The sequence below is a fragment of the Rhineura floridana genome, chromosome 8 (assembly GCF_030035675.1).
Source record: "Rhineura floridana isolate rRhiFlo1 chromosome 8, rRhiFlo1.hap2, whole genome shotgun sequence".
Classification (NCBI taxonomy): Eukaryota; Metazoa; Chordata; class Lepidosauria; order Squamata; family Rhineuridae; genus Rhineura; species Rhineura floridana.
The window spans coordinates 44,062,785-44,082,416 of NC_084487.1; the positions used below are offsets into that span (position 1 = coordinate 44,062,785).

The 19,632-nt window shown below is 45.2% G+C and overlaps 1 protein-coding gene across 1 annotated transcript in view; it reads right to left on the reverse strand.

The window, feature by feature from the left end:
* The window catches only part of CSNK1E (casein kinase 1 epsilon), a 71,512-nt gene extending 57,659 nt beyond the window's left edge, over window positions 1-13,853 (reverse strand). The window contains exon 1 of the mRNA XM_061639127.1: window positions 13,769-13,853. The gene's annotated coding sequence lies outside the window, so the exon portion shown is untranslated. The remainder of the gene's footprint in view (window positions 1-13,768) is intronic.
* Window positions 13,854-19,632: the final 5,779 nt, after the last annotated feature.

Sequence of the window (19,632 nt, forward strand, 5' to 3'; positions counted from 1 at the left end):
TAAACATTCCAGTGCAATTGCAATACGCCTCTGAGTACCAATTGCTGGGGAACAACCACAGGGGAGGGCTGTTAGCCTCATGCCCTCCCTGTGGGCTTCCCAGAGGCATTTAGGTGACTGCTATGGGGAACAGGATGCTGGATGAGCTTTTCTTTGATCCAGCAGGGCTCTTCTTAACTGGCAAATGGTATTGCAAAAAGGCACAACGGCTAAATGTGGGGATATTTTGGTTGACCTGCTAGATCTGGAACATTTTCACACTTCTTGGCAGTGCTTTGCATTCGCTTTCTGAGCAACGATGTTGAACACTGAGAGGACAAGTGGGATGTGTATTGACAAAGCTCTAAGAATCCACTTGGGTTTCCTTTATGTGGCTTTACGCTTATTAAGCAAAGAAAGACTCTCAAGGAATTCAAAGATATCAACAAGCAAGTTCTGTTAGCACCCAGAACTCCTTCTTGTTTGGCTCATAAGTAGGCTAAGCCAGCCTCAGACAAAATTAATTACAACCACACCTACAGGCAAGACACATTGCAGCAATTTACTTTGTTACCTCTGAATGTTCTCAATGCACTTTTTGCCCATAGGAGTATAGAAGCTCACAAGAATTTCAGAAATTCATTTGTTATTAATTTATGCAACACATTAATGTGACTAGCTGTGTCCACAGAACTATGTGGATGTGTCAGGATTGCTCTACGCAAAGTTTATGGTGCATTGACCAGACCACAGCAAGTTCACTGATGAACAGTATCAGCTGGCATGGCTAGACTTGGAAGACTGTGCATTAGAAGAATTCAACAGGGGGCAGGGTATTTTTTCCTCATGCTTTTTTTGAAAAAACCATATACCTTAGAAATGATTTCATTTTACTTTAAAGCCATGATTTTCAGGCGCATCCAGATTTGGCGGCTCATGCTGCATCCCAGGATCTGCCATTGCGCTTCACTTATTTATACAGCTACTAATAGGCAAAAATTCCTTGCGGTTTAAGAATGTACCTATAGCCAACAGATATTTCTATCAAACTTTAAAAAGCAGGGAAATTGGGTAGCTATAGTGTATCTGAGATATTGTACTGCCCTACAAATTTGTAAAAATGCAAACACAACTTGGGTTGGTCTTTCATAGTCCAATCCACTTCCTGTGTAGTCTGGAATAATTTGGTAACATGTGCCTCTCAGCATATGGTGAGTGGTGGCAATACCTGCCATCTCCAAAGATGGAGAATTACATTTTTGTAGGTTTGTCGGTGTTCTTCTTACTTTGCTTCTTTTCTGTGTTGCTACTGTTTCTACAGAGAATCTAACCTAGAAAATTATAGTTTCCTCATTATTCATCATAGAAATCTGTGCCAAATTTATTTTTATTAATTTCAAAGCCTTTTTATTGGTCAGTGTCATATGATGGTGAAGATAGCCTTTGGTGTTTCAAACTGGAGATTATGTTCTCTTTCTATTTTGGGTGCATTAACAGTTAAATCTGAAACCAGTTTGATGTAAAATCAGACTGATTGCAATATGTTGCTACTTAAGCAATGACTCTATCTGTTGGAAAAAACAAACTTGGCCTGCCCAAGATGAGTGTTTTCAGCCTGCTATGCTTAAACTACCCCACTTAAGGAAAGGTGGGCATGGTCAATTAAAAACATAGAGCACACCTAGAATTTGGCTAGAATATATTTCACCTCCCACTGTTTTATCTTGTGCAAACTGAGACGCTCCTCGTGTACATTGGAAACTATTCTGGAGAACAGTCAGTGCCATTATTCCACAATTGTTTTTGGAGCTGTTTTTTAGTGTTGCAAAGTGTTGCTGTAGTTCACATATTCACAGAAACAGAAGCAAAAGAGAATTATTTACTATAGGAAACTTCACTAAAATTGCAAAGTAAATAAAACATATTAAAAGTGACTATCTGCACAATATCAACTGTTTTAATATAGTTGCTTCCTCCCTGCTAAAACAAGATCAGCACAGCACATGTCTTGTTTCTGTTATTTGGGCTGACAGCAGGTGTTGTCACCACTCACCATATGCTCAGAGGCACATGTTACCAAATTCTTCCAAGCTACACCGGAAGTGGATTGGACTGTGAAAGACCAACCCAAATTGTGTTTGCATTTTGACAAATTTGTAGGGCAGTACAATATCTCAGACAGGAGTTCAGGTCCCCTGCTCCCCTGGTACATTCACTATAGCTGCCAAATTTGCCTGCTTTTTAAAGTTTGATACCAATATCTGTTGGCTATAGGTACATTCTTAAACCGCAAGGTAGTTTTTTTGCCTATTAGTGAATATTTCATACAAAATCTTGGACTGCATCTAATGCAAAAGGCAAAAGGTCAACAGTCTTGGATTGTCCCTCTTATTTGCCATTTTCCTGCCTTTGCTCCGTAATAAATCAAGTTTGTTTGTTTGTTTAATGGCAAGTGTCAACCATCCATTCAGTTAGATGCTGTTTCTCTGCAAATTCCTTTGACCAGAAGTTAAATCTGGATAGTACACCATTCTTTCTCAAGATTTCATCCTGGCCTCAGTGCCTTTTCTTTCTTTTTGCAGACTGGATCATTTTATTGAGAGGTGGGTGGGAAAGGCCATTAGGGGAAAGGATGGGCTATAACTCAGTGGTAAACCTGTGCTCTGCATGCAGAAGATCCCAGGTTCAATCCCCAGGATCTCCAGTTTGAGCTGGAAGAGGCACTTGTCTGAAATCCTGGAGAGCCATTGCCATTCAGAATACTGAATTGGATGGACCAATGGTTTGACATGCCTTTATTAAGTTTTTTTTTTTAAATGCAGTCCTATGCTTGTTTACTGAAGAGTGTTACTCTTCAGTGTTCAGTGGGCCTTACTTTTTGGTATGTATGTTTAGGATTGCAGCCTAAGACTACAATGTTGTGTATACTCTCTTGGGAGTAACTATCACTGATCCAAATGGGACTCTCTTCTGAGCAGACTTGTATAGGATTGCACAATAAGAAGCCCTAGCCTTCAATTCTTTTTTATTTTATTTTACTTTAGTTTTGTTGCTCTTTATTTTGTTTTGATATTGTTGCTGAAGTGCCTGCTGTATTTTACTGCTTTGTATGTTTCTGAAGGGGCTGCAGTTAGTAGTTTAGCAACTTACACATCCTTAAACAGGTAGATGCAGTTGGGTGTCATCAGCGCCCTGATGGCATCCACTATTTCAGCTTTAGGTACTCTCTCCTGAGGTGGGGACTTCATAAAGGAACTAAATGTCCCCTGTGATAAAACAGCCCTCCCCTCTCCACTCCAAAACCACCTGCAATTGATCTGCAATTTCTTTAAAAAGGTCTGTAGTTTTCCAGGATTTAAGGGATATCACAAAGTAACCCTCCTCTAGGATGCACACCTTAACGTGGTGAGGGGGTTTGAGATTGTCAAAGAAGCTGAGAGCAATGCCCTCAGGAGTCTAGACCAAGAGGCTAGACTCCTAGCAGGGTCACCCAAAGCAGAACGGTCAAAGCTGAGACACCAGACTAAGATGCATCCAAACTCAGAGGAAGGCAATGGTAAACCAACTCCAAATACCACTTACCATGAAAACTCTATGAAGAGAGTATCCAAAATACAACAAGGATAGTGCTGGAAGATGAGACCCCCAGGTCAGATGGCACTCATTGAGCTATTGGGGAAGACCAACGGACAAGCATGAGTAGCGCTGTGACTAATGACGCAACCAGGTCAAAGCCAAAAGGAAGCCCGGAGGCTGATGCGCACAGATGTGAAAGGAGAGTCCAGAGTTGCATGACGTACACAATAGGAACATAGAATGTGAGAAGCATGAACCAGGGAAAGTTAGAAATTGTCAAGCAAGAAATGGAATGCATCAACATTACAATACTTGGCATGAGTGAATTAAAATGGACAGGAATGGGGCATTTTCAATCAGGCAACTACAAAATATTTTATGCAGGAAATGAGAAATTAAGAAGAAACGGGGTTGCTTTAATAGTGAGAAGTCATGTAGCAAAAGCAATTAGGAGCTATATCCCTGAATTCAGCAGCAATCCAGACACAAGAGCTGGAAGTTGCAGAGGTATCAGCTAAGGAGCCAAATCAGGTTCAGGCCTCTGAGCTGTCTGCTGGAGACTGGGGACCACTGCTCCTGAGGCTAGCAGATGGAAGACTCTAGAGGAGCCTCCTGTGCCACCAGGGCCAGAGCCTTGACCCTCACAGGTGCATTGCCTGAGGAACCAGATGCCTCCCTGCACACTTCACCAGTCTAGCAGTGCAGGGAGCACACTAGGAGGGAGGCTATGCAGCAAGGAGGCATGCCCATCATCAGCCCAGAGGGTTGGCCCTTTAAGGCTCTTCTCCATGAGAGGGTGTAGCCTGGAGGAGGGAGTTTGCTGAACGAGATTTAAAAGGCCTTGCTCTACTCCCAGCCCTTGCTGGAGCAAGTTGCTCACTCGGAGCTATCCGTGGGTGTGCAATTTCTGACCAGCCTCACTTCCAACCTCGCCTCGCCTTACCTTGCCTCTTTCTGTGTGGGATCCAGCATTAGACCAGAACATGACAGGGAGGGAGGTTATGTTTTTAACAGTAATCCTATGGTGATGGTAGGGAAGAATCCATGCTGGAGCTACTGCCACTTCCTATGTGCTTGTTATGAGCCTGGAGCCCAGCAGCAATCAAGACACAGTGTCAGATGCTGCACAATCACCAGCTAAGGATTGAGACCAAGGGCAGGGCTCTGAGCCGGCCACAGGAGATCAGGAGACCAGTGAGACTGAGGCTGACACAAAGGAGCCCACAGAACACTCCCTCCAAATAGCAGAGAGCCTGTGGAGCCACAGCCCGGACCCTCAGGGGTGCTTTTCCCTGAGCCTGAGGAACCAAATGCCTCCCACAGTACCTCCTGGTCCAGTGGCGCAGGGAGTGCAGGAGCCCGTGGAATTTAGGAGTGCCCATCTTCAGGCTAGAGGGTTGGCCTTTTAAGAAACTAAGGTCTCCACAAGGGGGTGGAACCTGGGAGAGGTGGTTTGGGGGCAGAGGCTTAATAGGTTCAGTTTGCTTTTGACTTTTAATGGAACAAGTTACTCACGTGGAGCTCTCCATGATTCTCAGACTTCTGACCTGCGCCACCAGTATGGGACATGGGGCTGCAATTTTCTCCATTGACTGACACCAATGGGAGAAAATATGCTAGTTGCAGGGCTGGCAGTGGTGACTGCATGCCAGTGGGGCAGTGGAATCCACTCCATGTTTTAGTCTGAACTTTCAAGGAGCTGAAGCACCTCGGCCAACTCCTTGCAAGTTTGGATTAAAACCCAGAGTGGATTCCACTGTCCCATTGGCATGGAGTCACCAGCCGCCACTGAGAGCTGTAATAGTCGCCAGACCTTTTGGAGAGGTATCTCAAGGGAATGTGGGGGATTTGGACTCAGTGGAACTAGACCTTCACCCAATATGCCCCTTTCTCCCCCACTACTAATAGAATACCACTGGCAGTGCATCAACCTCCATTAAGCTTTCTGCAGGCATTCCTGGGGCTCTCTGGGGGCACAGCTGCTGATCCACAGCCAGGGCTTTTATCCACCCAACGGAGCAACTCTTACCAGGAAATTAGGTTTATGCAATTAAAGCATTCTGTTGCTCTAGTGCAACAAATCCACTATTTAAAAAACCCAAACTGACTTTTTGTGGTTAGGAAAGTGACAGGGGAATGTATAATGAATAATGTGGAATGAATAAATAATTAAGCCAAAGATGTGTAAACATCTTGCAAGGAAATCAAAATGAATGCAGGGTCAATGCTCATTGTTGTATATCCACCCCACAAACACATCAGAATGAATGCTCAATAAAGACTGGGTACTATCTAACCTCTTTGTAAGCTTTGTGCAAGCAACTCAGGATGAATGTTCAATAAACAGGCTGTCTGAAGGGCACAAAGTGTGGCAGTTCCGTTGTAAATGCTTAATATGGAAGCACCCTAGGCCAACAAGGGTTGCCCTAGCCCACCTGACAGATAACCAAAGCAAGAGCTTAGTTTAGTAGTCGGTGCAAAGAGGAAGACCTGAATTTAAGTTCTACAAAGCATCAAAGTTAACATTCCATCTCCTTTCATACCATGTGCACTTGGCTCATGACTAAGCTGAGCAAGACAAAGACGTCCTGTCGTCAGCATCTTTCCATTTTTAAACCTGGCTTATTATACCTTTCTCCAGCCGTTTGTATTCTGTAAAGAGGGCTTTGAGATTCAGCAGCATTTTATGTCGTTCTCAGTGGTTAAGAGAAAGCCAAACTGTCAAGCAACCAACAATGAACAACAGCCTGTCCAGGTTGATATAAAGTGGTGTCATAGAGGCTAAGTTTACTTCATCAGCAACTTAGGCCTCACCTACCTGACAAAATGGCTCTTCACTGGAGAGGAATGGGTAAGGAGGCCTCATTTCTGAAGATCTGAGCTCTTCCATCATACAGAAGTCGAGCTGAGACTGGGACACCCCCTAGTTTCAAGGTATTTTAGTAAGAGCAAAGTTTTCTATTCAGACTTTTCATATCATGGAGTCTCACTGAGACAAAGCTCACAGACCCCCTCCCCATCCAGGCTCCAAGTCACAATCACAATCCCTATGGCAACTGTCATACTTGGTGAATTTGTACACACAAAGGTTATATAACATTCAATAGATCTCTTCCTCAAGGTTTGCCTCTGAATTAATGGACAAACTCTCCACCTTTGACTTTCTCCCCATATATCCACTGCCATATGGGATCTTTCTCTTGGTCCTACACCCTCACTTATAAAATTTACTGGTGTTTTATAGTTTTGGCTTCCAAGATGTCACTGTGATGAATCCTAGCATTTCAGTCAGGCATAGGTATATGAACCACTCTGTTTATAACTTGGATCCCAAACATTTTATTCCAAAGTGGAGCCACAAATAAATTGTCCTTCCAGCGAACATGGAATTTGGATACCTTTTTGATCTAATCACACCCAAATCCCATCATACCTAAACCCCAGTGTCATCATCCTGCAATCCCCCTCAAGGCATACCTGATGGGTCTTGATCTATCTTATGCTGTAGACCAGCACCTTTAAATTAGAACATCTGGTCCCATATGCTAAATGCCCAGGTAAACCTCCCTTGTGGGTATGTGAAAGGTATTGTCTCAGCGCTGCAGAGCTGTGAATCATCTGGCATCTCCATCAACCCCAAGAATTCCTTGTCTCATACAAGGGGTGAAGTCAAGAAGCAAAGAAACAAAGATGGATGGAAATTAAGATAAGGGAGAGTTGCAGCAGGCCAGGCCGACCAGAGAGGGAAAGGGATTCACAATGATGGAGAAGATGAGGAGCAACTCACCAATTTTCTCTCACTTGAACTCCTTATGCTGCTACCCTGAGGAAGCCCCTTTAGAGAAGCCCTTCTGTCCTTATTGAGGCATGGGATTCATCCTCAGGCAGTGAGGCCACATACTTACCAGGACGGCAGGACTTGAAGCAAAACAAAAAGTGCAGAGGCAGCCCCAGTCATAAAGAGCTTATTGCCAAGCGAGTGTTTGTGGGTACTGAGGTGCTTTTGTATCAGCTCATGGTTGTACTAGCAGAAGTATGCTTAGGAGTGTTAGAGGGAAGGGTCGCAGCTTAGAATTAGAACTTCTGCTTTGCATCCAAAGGTCCCAGGTTCAGTCCTCAGCATCTCCAGGTAGAGCTGGGAGAATACCCTGTCTGAAATCCTAGGGCAAGTGTGATGAACCTTCAGCCCACAGGCCAAACTTGCCCACCAGGGCCCATGAGGCCATTTTCACACAAACCACACCAACCTGCCCTACATCTGATGTTGTATATGACATCAGGCGTGGGGCAGATAGCGATGCAGCTGTCAGTGCGCAACTGGAAGTCTTAACGTATGCTCCCGATTGTGGATTGGCAAGGTAAAGCAGGCTTCAATTCTACCACCCAACTGCTGATGGACAATAAGGCCAAAGCCTGTCGGATTGGCTGCATGAGCAAGTTCTCAGTGGAGAGCTTACTTGCACAGCCAATGTCTGCAGAAAGCAGACTGCAGCTGTACTGTACATAAATGATAGGCAGTAAAGCTAAAGCCTCAGGTGCTTTAAAACACTGTGCAAGGTTCTTTGTAAATGCTCCATGATGCTTTGCAGTCCTGACTTTGGGACTTCAAATCACCCTATCACCTACTGTCATTGTGATGTCAGGTGATTGACAGGTGGGCAGCCCACTAGGCTAGGATCTGATAAATATCTGTGCTGCAGAGGCAAAAAGGTTCCCTTCCCTGCCTTAGAGAGCTGCTTGCCAATGTAGACAATACCGAGCTAGACAGACAAATGTGTTATCGAAAACACAAAATGACCCTACAGAAGGAAACAGCTAAATTACGATTCATCAGGAGGTTCAGATCTACCACTTAAGGCTTGAAATGAGATAAAGGGTTCATATATATATATATATATATATAAAATTCATAACTGTTTTGTGAATGGGCATTGCTAATGATGTAATTATCACCGTCCATCCTTTCTGCTTTTCACTTACAGTGCTCTCCCAACCTGTGTGTGATATACAAGCTTTTATGCCATAATAAATTTGTTAGTCTTTAAAATGCGTTGTTTTGTTGTTTTTGCTGCAACCAACTGGCACAGTGACCCCTTTGGAAAACTTTTCTCTTAATGAACATAAGAAGAGCTCTGTTGGATCAGACTAATGCCTACATAGACCAGCAAACTGTTCTAACCAGTAGTGTAGTAGCAAATTCAGCAATGCAGGGTCGCTTCATGATAGTCATGCCAAGCTCCCTCACAGCCACACCCCCTCAGTCACTTGCCTGCTTTCCATTGTCATCTCCACACTCTGCAGTCCTTCTCACATATGCCTGCTCCCACAACAACAGACATCCCTGTGAGCCAATCATCATGAAAGGGGAAAGTGTTAGCTACTGAGAAGAGTCTTCTCAGTGGCTTACTCAACTCCTTTCACTCTGATTGGCTCCAATCAGCAGGAAAAGACGACGTATGCTAGAAGTCTCTTCTCAGTGGTTAACGCACTTCCCTTTCATGCTGATTGGCTTGTAGGACGCTGGAGACATTGGGACCCTGCTCCCCAAAAAGTAAGGGGTCTAAGATTCCCCCCTGAGACCCCAGGTGACTATACCCCTGGTTCTAACCAGGTGCCTATGGGAAGCATGCATGTAGGACACCAGTAGTTCTCTCACATTCTTTATTCCTCAGCAACTAGCAATTCAAAGGCACAGTGCCTCTGCTTCTGGAGGTGATATATAGCCATCACAGTAGCAGACAGCGCTGGCTAGTGTCTCCATGTCAGTGGGGCAGTGGAATCTGCTCTGGGTTTTAGTCTGAACTTTCAAGGAGTTGTCCAATGTGCTTGGACAGCTCCTTGAAAGTTCAGACTAAAGCCCAGAGCAGATTCTACTGCCCCACTGACATGGAGACACCAGCCGCCACTGGTAGCAGATAACACAGTAGGTGATGGGGCTTACCTGACCGCCTAACAGCTGAAATGTTGCTGCTTACCAGGGGTGCGTGTGAAGCAGTGGGGAGATCAGCATGGTGCAAACGCACTAGTGGAGCAAATCCAGTGCTCTTCCTGGTGCATTTGCACCACGCTGACCTCCCCACTGCCTCACCTCTCTGCCTCCCAGTAAGCAGCAGCAACTGCCAGGAAGTCAGATAAGCGCCCTGCCCCACCATGCCATCCGCCATTGTGACTAGTAGCCATCGATAGCCTTACTCTCCATGAACCTGTCTAATGCCCTCAAAGCCATACAAGTAGGTTGCCGTTATCACACTGTGTGGTAGCAAATTCTACAGTCTAACTATGTGCTGTGTGGAGAAGGACTTTTGTCTGTCCTGAATCTTCCAACATTCAACTTCACTGGATGTCCATGAGTTCTAGTGTTATGAGAGAAGGAGAAAAAAATTTCCCCATCCACTTTCTACCACTTTCCACTTTCTATCACACCATGCATAATTTTAGACACATCAATCATGTCCCCTTGTTCACAACTGATCATATGTGTACCCCTAGATCATTGAGGGGACCTGTTCCTAGGAATGTGTGTATGTAATTTCTGTCACCTTTCTAAATCCCCCTCAGAAAAAAATGCACACAAAATTATGTAACTGAGTCACCATGTCCACTGATAAATAAGCACCTTGGCGATTTCAGTGTTATATCTCATAATAGAGACTCTCAGGGTTCTTCGGGTGAATTTGCACAATTCTGCCTACTATAATCAAATGGGGGGGGATAAATCTCACAGACCTTCATTTTTGAAATGGGATGTCAGCAAAAATGGGAAGGAGAGATGCCACACATCAGCCATGATGCCTGGCCATGGAGATCTCCACAAAAACACAAAAGTTGCGTTTTTATTTTTAATTTGTTGGAGAGGGGGATTACTTAACATCAATCATTGCCTTTTTGCATAATAATTTATTATAATTTTTTTTACAAAATAACCTTATATTACTAGCTTTGATCCAAGTTAAATAAAAGAAGACCGTTGCCGGGGACAGCAGAGGCTGAAAGCACCTTGGACAGTTCCTTGAAAGTCCGGAGTGGATTCACTGCCTCACTGACATCGGGGCCATCAGTCCCCACTGGCAAGGGGAGAGACTGTTTGAGCCTTTCCATCTGCCATGCACCACTTCCTGTCTGGGAACCTCATAAGGAAGGGTTGCTTGGAAGGCATTGCTGCAGGGGAGAGATGCTCTGGCCATCATCTTTTACAGACAATACTGCATAAGGATATATGGAATCTTGTACTTTCCCATTTGAGTACATTACAAAAATATGATGTAGCCCTTTGGAACCCCCTCCTGTTACACATCAGACAGTGTTCAGTAATGCCATTGCCCACCTGTAACCTCAAGTGGTACAATTTGAGGAAGCTGTGCCAGATGTTTTTTTCTGTTTTTCAGAAGGTGTAGATTGTCTCATAAGGTAGAACCAGAAGATGAAGATAGGTACTAGCAGCAATACTTTCAACACTTACATTGCTATACTGAGAGAGATAAGGAGTGCCAGTTGCCTTGTGAACCTTCCCTTAAGTGAGTACTGTGAGCATCAAGTTAAAACTAGGATCCAAAAGAATTGGGGAGCGTAGAGGATTCTTAAGACTGTTTTTCTAAAAACAAATATATTTTCCTAATTTTTACTTCTTTACTCTCATTTAGGAATACTGTTAGAATTCAGCGTTTCAAAACAATAAGAACAACATCAAGATATAAGAGTATAACATTTTGCAAGCTGGATATTTTATTGCCTTGAAATTCAACAACAAATCTTTAAAGAGTTTTTAAAAAAAACAAATCTCTCAAAACCACGACTCAAAAGTGAAAGCTTTACACTTCCTTAAGTTGTCCAGTCTTCCATTTGGGTCTCCTGGAGGATGGAGATCTAACCAGTGGGACAGCTAGGGATCTTTGGGCCAAGGTCTAGGCCCCACAACACAGGGAGGGGGGCAAATGATCACCCGGAGAGTGGCTGATGATGGGGTCAGCAGCAAACAGGCCTGGCACCAGCTCCTGGGCTGGCATGGGTATGCCAGGCCTCACTGGAGCGGACTCGGCACCACCACAGCATCCTTTCATTCTTCTTTGGTACTTATTCCCAAGATGCAAACTCACTTTATCCCTGTAGCCATGACACTGTTATGTTTAAGGGAGTTTGAAGTGCAAAATGGCACATACTGAGAGTATTTCCTTTTTTAAAAAGCAGGGTTGGCAAACTATTTTTCATTCGCTGCTCTAAAATATCAGGAATGTGGACACATATATATAACAGTGGAGAGGAACAAAGGGAAAAGATCATTCTATGCTTCACGCGTTTGCACGTGGTTGTCCCAAAGGGGGCAGCCATAAGATCCGGGTCTAAAATTAGCTAGGATCTAGACACATGGATTCGGACTACAACCAATAATACCTCTCTGTGCATCTTTACTGTTCAAAAGTAGTGCACAGATGGGACACAGAGACAATAATTCCATTTTGTTCTCCTGCACACAATCCTGGTGTCTTCCAGGTCAACCAGAACCTCTAGGGATTTAAAGCTGCTGCCAAGTCTGTTCATGAAATTCTCTTGGGGACGGAAGGCGTTTACAAAGCACTTGCTCCAGCTAAGTATATTTAAATATGCTTACATGTGGGGAAACCGTGATATTATCCCTCTCTGCTCACATTATCCTTGGATGAAAATTGCCAGGTAGTGGGGTTGTTGGTGCTGCTGTTACAAATGGACCCTTGTACGCAGGGAAATGGAAGTGATTCATCCAAAATCACACAAGTCAGTGGGTGGCAGTAGAAACAGCAAGTGGGGAGGAAAGATTCCCAGTGTCTTTTACATGTCAGGCTGTGGTTGTTTTCAGCACCTCTCCTTTCCCTTTGCCCTCAGCTGATAAATCTAATTAAGGCCCTGGGCTTCTCCTGAGAGGAAAGGTGGGATATACATCAAATAAATAAATAAAGGCATCAGTTTAAGCCTTGATCCACCAGGCTGTGTGCTCACAGCGCTGACTACAAATAGCAGCTAGCCCAGCTGTACCAAAGAGCAGGGAGATTTCAGGTGTTTTCACAGTAGGCATACATGGCAAATCCCTTTGGTATACTGGAGTGACAGGATCACATCTTGTTCCTCAATTATGTGAAAAGACTCCAGTTTCTCCAGTTCATCATCCCCCTTCCATATCTCGGAGTACAGAGCCCTCCGTGAATACGAGGATATAATGCTAACCGATCTTATATCGTTGCTGTAAAGCAGCCACCCTTCACTAACCTGATGCCCTCCAGATGTTTTGGACTGTAACTCCCATTAGCCCTAGTCACTCTGAAACATGCAAATGTTCAAAGTGTGCATGAGAGAAGGGGCACTCAGACAATCCCCACCCCCAAAGACTTTATACGTGCCACACCTCTAAATCCACAAACTTCCCTGTGTTGTACAGGACAGATCTGCAGGGGTTTTTCACTCGTGTTCACTTGAATGTGAGTAGACTCTTGCCTCATCAGGGTTCCCAATCACATGTGGACATGGGGGTGGGCCTTGTGGGGGGGGGCAGCCCCATCTACACTTGAAGCATTCACATGTTCAGTTTGTGTGAACATGCCTGATATACGTGAAGTAGTTTGAACATTTGAAAAGGCCGTGTAAATGCTAAAAAACAGAGTCTTGCAGCATCTTAACAACAAACAGATTTATTGTGGTATTCACTGTTGTGGACTACAGTCTTCTTCATTAAACACAAGAAATCTTCTCCGGTAACATGTAAGGGCAAAGAGTGTTGAAATCCAAGACATCCAGTTTACAGCTACTGTATTAAATGTAAAGATAAGGCATAGTGATCCCTCATCCATTGTCAACAGCAGTAATTGGTGACAGCACAACTATCCAAATCCTTATCACCAATTATTGCTGTTGCAAATAGCCACTGTGCTTATCTTGCATACATAGAAGCTTTACACAGAATTGTCAATCAATTATCCATCTATATTTCACAGCAATTTATACCTACAGTTTACAGTTTTATTTTGTTTTTGTCTACCTGTATATGCCAGCTAAGGATAACAATTGACATCATGCATCTGATGAAGCAGCCTCTGGTCCACAAAAGTTTATGCCACAGTTAGTCTTAATAGTGCTTCAAGTCTCTCTGTTTTTTTGCTACAACAGACTAACACAGGCTAAAGAGACTTCCCATTGTATTCAAGTTCAGTACCCCTCATCTCCAGGTAGGGCTGGGAGTGTCCCCTACCTGAAATCCTGGAGATCCCACAGAGAAAGCAGAAAAACTGTAGGCAAGACTGGTCAAAGGTTGCTGAACCACAGATAGCTCCAGATGAGGAACTTGCTGCAACAAGGCTAAGAATACGGCATTTTAAGCCACTGTCTCCAGACTACCTCCTTCAGGCTCCACCCCACCCCACCCCAGAGAGCTTCAGAGCCTTAAAGGGCCAACCCTCTGGCTCAAAGACAGGCATTCCTCCTTCACTCCATAGCCTCTCTTCAGGTGTGCTCCCTGTGCCACCTGACTGGTGATGTGCAACGGGAGGCATCTGGTTCTTCAGGCTCTGAGGAAATGCCCTATAGCCTTAGGCCCTGGTGGTCTAGAAGGTTTCTCTATGAACTACTTCCCCAACAGCCTCTGGTGCAATGGTCTCCCAATCTTCAGTAGTCAGCTCCAAGCCCTGAATCTGACCCAGCTCCCTATTTGATCTGGTGCCCCTGCAGCTTCCGACTCTGTGTCCAGATCACTGTAGATTCAAGGGTCATGAGGCTTCCCCTCTGGAAGATGCAATTGTTATCTTCTGCCATGACTTTCCCCTGCCCATCCACACTCTAGATAGCATTGTTTGCATCAGAAATGGGATTTGCTATGCTCCTTTGCTATTTTAATAAGTGCTTTCTCATTGGTGGCTCCTTTAAAAAGCTGCTTGGGGCATTGACACTAATAATGGAGAAACTGCCCAAGTGCAGGTGCATGATATCCTCCCCTCCTCCACCCCAGTGCTTCTTTATGGACGACTCATGTGCCATATGCCGGATAGGGTTGCCAGGCTCAGGGCCTGAGACTGATCCTGTATCTTTAGGAGAAGAGAAAGTCAGCCAAGTGCAGGTGTTCTTGCCACCCTGTAATGGGAAAAACCACAAGGTGGAATTCTCCCTTCCCCCTGCACAACTTTTGTATCTTTTGTATCTTTAAAAGTTGTGCAGAGGGGAGGGAGAATTCCACCTTGTGGTTTTTCCCATTACAGGGTGGCAAGAACACCTGCACTTGGCTGACTTTCTCTTCTCCTAAAGATACAGGATCAGTCTCAGGGATTGAACCTGACAACCCTAATGCCAAATACTTAGGAGAGGATAAGCAGCCATTTGGGGGAATCAGCTGCTGGATAAAATATCCTACAGTTACACTAATGAGCCATACTTTATCTGTCTATGGATCATGCCCCAGATCTCATTTGAAAGAGTTGTAAATATTATTGCTAATTGTAAACCAATTTTATTGGATTAGTCAGTGTTGTTTGGTATTTTGTTAGATGGACATTGTTGTTATTGCTATGTTACTGAACTTTGTTAGCTACAATCAAATTATTTTTTGCAATATTTTCTTGATGGATTTTACAAGTTATTGCTTTTGCATTTTGGACTGAGACATGATTTGATGTAGCCGTATTGTTGTGAGCTGTTCTGAATGCAGAATATTTTTTTATTAAGCAGTAGCATTCCCCTTTTAGGGAAGGGCTATAGCTCAGTGGCAGAGCATCTGCTTTGCATGCAGAAGGTCCTATGTTCAGTCCCCCTCATCTGCAGGTAGGGCTGGGAGTGTCCCCTACCTGAAACCCTGGAGAGCTGCTGCCAGTCAGGGTAGACAATACTGACCTAGATGGACCGATGATCAGACTCAGCAGCTTCCTAGGTTCTTACAAATATTTTAAAAAATAACATATTGAGAGGACGATGCAGGGCCAGATCAGAAAGCCGAACACATTCTACTGGCTTAGGTGAAGGGCAAGATAGTGACCTCCCTCTTACATGTACAGAAGCTGACCGAACTGAGAACTGAATCTCAATTCAATACTATGTGATGACCAGCACCAGTGGCACCTGGTGGCTCCATGTCAGTGGAGCAGTGGAATCCGCTCTGGGTTTAGTCTGAACTTTTAGGGAGCTCGCCAAGATGGACAGCTCCTTGAAAGTTTGGATTAAAACCTGGAGCGGATTCCACTGCCCAACTGACATGGAGTCACTGGCCACTACTGACCAGGACAGTGTCTGCCACTGCTCCTGGGGCAGCAAGCAATCTTTGGGGGGGGGGTGTAAGCCAGGTCACATGGCATACAGCTCCTTATAACTCCTTGCTGCCATTCCTCTCCCTTTAGCATCTGCCTTACTCTGCCTAACGGTTATGCCGGCCCTGGGACTGTGCATGTCATGTGTCCATGTAATGAATCAACAACAAGCTGCAGCAGCAGCTTTTCAATGAGTGTTGTGATCTACATGTGATGCCTGTGTGCTGCACATTCATGAAGTGGCAAGCAAGTGATGTACATTTTAACAATTACAGTTTGTGCATGGTGCAAGAATGCGGATTTACTGAATAGAGAACAGCTGCTGCCGCACATGTATGCTATGTGTGGGCGGGCAAAGATGTTCAGAGCTCCAGGGTGGTGGCTTGTTTGTTTGTTTGTTTCTCACTAGGCGAGTAGGCAAGGCGCTGAGCTTGAGGGATTCCAATGGGTTGGCTGCCCCCATGTGGACTGGATGGGGCATCACAGGATGTTATGAAACCAGCCACCACAGTGAGGAGAAAAGCTCACATCCTTCTGCAGGAAGAGCAGGAACACAGGGAGCCAGAGGAGAGAGAGCAAGAGGATGGCTTCCCAGCATGCTCCAGTGGATTAGTCCAGCATCTCAACCCAGCGTAGTTTTAATTCTTGCGCAAGGGGTTTCTGCAGAAGGGACAGCTTGTCCTGCTCATCCAACCGACAGCAAAGGGAACCAATTAAGCAAAGGGCCTCTCTTAACTGTAGTCGCCAGTATGTAGAATGGGAGAAGGGAGGAGATTACTTTCTGCAATAGGCACCTGATGGATATTTTTCCCCATCAAAAAAAAAAAAAGAACATAAGAAGAGTCCTGCTGGATCAGGCCAGTGGCCCATCTAATCCAGCATTCTGTTCTCACAGTGGCCAACCAGATGCCCTGATGGGAAGCCCACAAGCAGGGCCTGAGTGCACCATCACTCTCCCCTTCTGGGGTTTTCAGCAACTGGGATTCAGAAGCTGGCTAGTAGGCTTTGATAAAAATAAAATGAAATCGCTCAGGCTGTGTATACACAGCATGCATTTACAGCACATTTAAAGCACATGGCTTCCTCCAAGAATCCTGGAGCTGTAGTTTACCCCTCACAAAGCTTCCCACGCTGTCTTTGGGGTGAAGCAGACAGAACCTGGAGCCTTGGCATCATTTGCTCCACCTCCAAAGGGTCTCGCTTTATCCAATGCAGAATTAAGCCCCTTTTATACCAAAGCTGCAATCCTAAAGCGGGTGGTGGTGGTGAAGGAGGTTTAACCAGTTTATTCAGCACCCTGTTGGGCTCTCTGTTGCAACATTAGTTTCCAACCTCCTCCTTCCCAAAAATAGTATTCCCCTCCTCTGTTTTCAGAATTGTGTCTAAATTTCCCCCTGGTTTGCAGGTGTGACAGAGGACCTGGAGAGCTTATGATCATTTGTACCCCAGCCACTTCCCACCCACCTCCAGCATGCCCTGATTTATCGCCCTTCCAACACTGGAGCTCCTGGGTTAGTTGGCCCAGGGCATTAGAGGAGCCATCACCATTGGAGAAGGAAGCTAAGGCATCTTATCTGATCCACATGGTGACCCCTGGGACACCAGGGGAAGTCTGGCTGGCATTTGCACCATAAAAGTCTTCCTGTTGCACCCTAATGACTTTTGGTAGACCACATGTTTTGCATCCAGAAGGGCTCAGGTTCCATCCCTGGTATCTCCAAGTAGGGTCTAGGAAAGACCTCTGCCTGAAACCCTGGAGAGCTGCTGCCAGTCAGTGTTGACGCTTGGCGGCCTGACTTTGAGACAAGGTGGCTTCCTACCACAGTTGAGCCATTGCTCCACAATTGGCTGGGAGCAAGCTGGTCACTGTGGTTCCAGATGGAACTAAAGAAAACTCAACGCAGTGCTGTGTCGTCCCCTTTGCAATCCCAGAGCTCCCATCCCTGCACCAAAGGCAACTGCATCAACCATAGCCATCTCAAGCAAAATGGTCTGAATCCTTCCTCTGTCATATTTTTAAGGGCTTTTTTAATTGATGCACTTGCCCTTTAGCACACAAAGGTTTGTTTTTTTTAGCTGGAGGGGGAGGGAAGGTAAATGGTTGGTGTTAAAAAGTAATGAGGGCAGTGACCCTATCCCATTACAGGATGGGGACTGGGAGTAGGGTTGCCTGGTCCATGGCCTGAGACTGATCCTGTATCTTTAGGAGAAGAGAAAGTCAGCCAAGTGCAGGTGTTCTTGCAACATTGTAATGGGAAAAACCACAAGGTGGAATTCTCTCTTCCCCCTGCACAACTTTTAAAGATACAGAAGACCTCTTGATTTGCCAGCCCCAGCCCCCAAGAGGTCTTCTGTATCTTTAAAAGTTGTGCAGGGGGAAGGAAGAATTCCACCTTGTGGTTTTTCCCATTGCAGCGTTGCAAGAACACCTGCACTTGGCTGACTTTCTCTTCTCCTAAAGATACAGGATCAGTCTCAGGCTATGGGCCTGGCAATCCTAACTGGGAAGGATGTAAGCAAGCAGGGCAGGCTTCAGATTTCAGAGGGTCTAAGGTAGAGATGGGGAACCTGTAGCCTTCCAGATGTTGTTGGAGTCCAGCTCCCATCAGCCTCAGCTGTCATGGCCAATCTTCAGGAATGATGGTCGTTGCAGTCCAGCAATATCTGGAGGGCCACAGATTCCCAATGCAAAGCACCTTCTAGAAAGTCCCCTTAATTGCTGAGTTGCTGTGATCAGCTTACCAGGCAACAGGTGGCAGTGCTCTGAACAGTGTTGAGCTGTTGGGTTTAGCTGCCATTTTAAGTTGCCACAATGCCCCCAATGTATTGTCATTTGGGAGCACTGTGGGAAATTTAAAATGGTAGCTAAATCTAGCTGGCCTGATCAGCCCACAGTAAAACATTTAATGCAGTCTTCCCCAACCTGGTGCCTTCCAGACGTTTTGGACTACAACTCCCATTCTCCCTGACCATGAGTCAGGCTAGCTAGGGCTGATGGGAGCTCAAAACTTCTGGAGTGCACCGGGTTGGAGAAGGCTGCTTTCATGGGTGAGGTGGGTGAGGGTAATTATTAGTAGCGGGCCCTGCTGTGGAGCTCAGGTCCCAGCAGCTGCCCGAGGCTGTCAGGTGCTGGTGCCAGCTCTGCAAGCCAGTTGTTTTAAAAATAAATACATAAATTGTATACTTATACTTCAGTGCAAAAATAAAATGCAGGGGAGCAAAATGCCAGCTTTTGCAATGCAATTGAGACTGGGAACCATGCCGTAGGCTATGGAGTGGCAGATATACAAGCAGCCAACACAGTTAAAAATCGTACTAATCTGCTATTTGGTGGGGAAGGAAAGGGAATTTAGTCCTCTACGCCTTTTCCTGAGCAGCTGATCAATGGAACTTTAATTGTTTTGAAAGGGCCTTATGCATGCAGGACAGGAAATGTTGTGTGACCCAGAAGCAGTTGGCAGCACAACCAGGAAAGTGTCAGACAAAGAATGGAGGAAGGCAGGCAGGCACATGATCAGCAACCTCACAGTTTGCTCCACAGCACCAAGTGAGTCAATGGCACTTTGCTAGTCTACATGTGAAAAGCTGGCACAAGGACTGACATTCAGAAAAATCACCACAAACCAGTGCTTCAGTTATGAGGGGGCTTTACCTTTTGAAATGGCCCACTTAGATGCTGTTTTTATAACGCTACCGGTGGCATGATTTGGTTAACAGTGGGGAGCAGAGTATGGGGCTTTGAAGTTCATTAAAGACAAGACCCCACCACTTTTCTCTTCATGATTCAAAGGCTGCCACAAACTGGGATGCTATTGATATCTTTCCT